Raw genomic sequence first — 2,037 nt, 5'->3', positions numbered from 1 at the left:
ATTACTTTACATATATAAGGAAATAAATAAGTTTTGTTGAACATGAGTCTGTACACTTTAGTAGAGAGTAAAATAGCAGACCCGAGCCGGAAATTACCAGAACTGTGGTAGGAACGACTGTAATGTGATTGTCCATTAAAGAGATTCAGAAGACCAGACGAGATTACATCATATATGACAGTTTGCACAAACTGTAGAACAAGCATATATATGACAAAGACAAAAAAATGCATAGACAGAGATAACGAATAGACAGAAAAGGTATGATTAATTCGTAGGGAAGATTCGAGAAAGCCATGAATTAGACCCTAACTGTATCGTTAATTAATAAACCACAAGTACAAAATACATATTTCACCATAGACAAGAAAGCAAATGCGATAAGCGGTGAGGATTCTACCGTCGAAACAATCGCACATTTATTTTCAATAATAAACAAAGCCCTTCTATCATTATCATTACATATCGATAGTATGGTGCTCTAACAGTTCGATGAGGCACAACAGCCAAAAACGAAACAAGAAAAACCAACATCTATTTCCCTTTAAGACAACGGCGGTTCCGCCGTATCACGGAAATATGAGAACATGTTTATAAATATCACAGTAAAATGAGAACATGTATATAAATATAACAGAACTGACATTATAACACATATAAACTATTCCAGAGAGGTGAGTTTAGTCTGTTATTAACTTCTCAGAAAACCCCAGAAATGAATTTATAACTACAGAGTCGAGCTATCATTCCTGAGAACGACGAACTCGAGTTATAACAATACTATTCATTAAAAAAAAAACAGAGAGGTTCCATGTTCCACGACCGGTCCAACTAGTAGTCTTAACTACTCCGTTACCAAATAATTACACTGTAAATGGTTTATAAATACAAACAAAAGAATACTGAGATAATTTAACTGCGGGGACTGCCAAGGCACCTCCCGTTGAAGGAACTGACCATTCCTCACAATTCCAACAGAACCAGCCGAGACAACGAAGTCTGGGGTTACAAAAGAAAAACCAAGAGTAGCCTCGAAGGCAAGCCTCAATGACCCTGTCTTGGGTTACTTCGGTCGGGATATGGAAATCTGGAGCCAATATAAAAAAAAAAAAAACGAAAGCGAGTATATATAAATTTCGTGGCCGTAACAGTCGAAAGGGAAAACCCCAAACATTGCACCCAGGAAACAGTTCGAGCATGAAATTGCTTACCCGCTATACGACGTTAAAGGTTGGGTTGCCGAGGGCCCAACATCCTGTATATGGAAAGAATTCATTGCCGCAGCAACCACCTTCAAGCACAGAGAAATAATAGAACTGTTAATACACATATTAAATCGAAGGAGAAGCCTGTATAAAAGAATAACATAACAGGAGAATCGGAAAAGTTGACTGTAACAAATGCCATCACCTGCAAGGTTTAATCCCGGGAAGCCGAAGGGGTAACTCCTGTGTAGCGGATGAATCTTGGCAGAGGAGTTCATGAAAGACATCCCCTGTACGCGAAGGAGACAAGCCAAACCTGGGAGCGGCGCCAGGCCCAAATGAACTGGGTGAAGACTCAAGCCGCTTAATACGAACCCTAAAACCCTCCGACAAACCTCCACCCTCAGATCTAGATCGGATGATCCCCTCCGTTGAAATGAGGCGGGAACCTGAGGCGCGGGGAATGAGGGTACGGGGCTCTGCCACTTCACATGGTCAAGCAGGAAGGGCAGGCCAGATGCACTGTAGAACATTAAACATCTGTCCTTAAACTTAATACAGTTCAACAACTCATCGCCGGATTAATACTCCGGTCACAACATAAAATGCCAGCGCCATTATCCGGTTGCCCATGTGTCATATCCGATGCATACATACCAAAACATTTATATGTTGCCAAAGTATCATAATCGATGCGTACACACTAAACATTTTTACGGGCAATAGATTGGTTGTCGTTGGTAAAATATTCCTTAACATTCTTTAATGAGATTAATAGTCTGAGTGGACTGGTTGTCATAGCGGAGTGTGTGCGAATTAAAGAATATGGTAA

At 40.4% G+C, this 2,037-nt stretch overlaps 1 long non-coding RNA gene across 1 annotated transcript; it reads right to left on the bottom strand.

Annotated features, from left to right (window-relative positions):
• Window positions 1-679: 679 nt before the first annotated feature.
• On the bottom strand, window positions 680-1,672 carry LOC149253379 (uncharacterized). Its single transcript, XR_016267074.1, has 3 exons — window positions 1,411-1,672; window positions 1,212-1,291; window positions 680-1,087 (listed from the first exon to the last, which is right to left on the bottom strand). It is a non-coding gene; the product is annotated as an uncharacterized LOC149253379 (long non-coding RNA).
• Between the last annotated feature and the right edge of the window lie 365 nt (window positions 1,673-2,037).

The sequence above is a fragment of the Pinus tabuliformis genome, chromosome 7 (genome assembly GCF_031772625.1).
Source record: "Pinus tabuliformis cultivar Carrire ecotype Pingquan chromosome 7, CPIR1, whole genome shotgun sequence".
Classification (NCBI taxonomy): Eukaryota; Viridiplantae; Streptophyta; class Pinopsida; order Pinales; family Pinaceae; genus Pinus; species Pinus tabuliformis.
The sequence above is the reverse complement of the archived record's forward strand: the minus strand, read 5'-3'. Positions and strand labels throughout refer to the sequence as shown.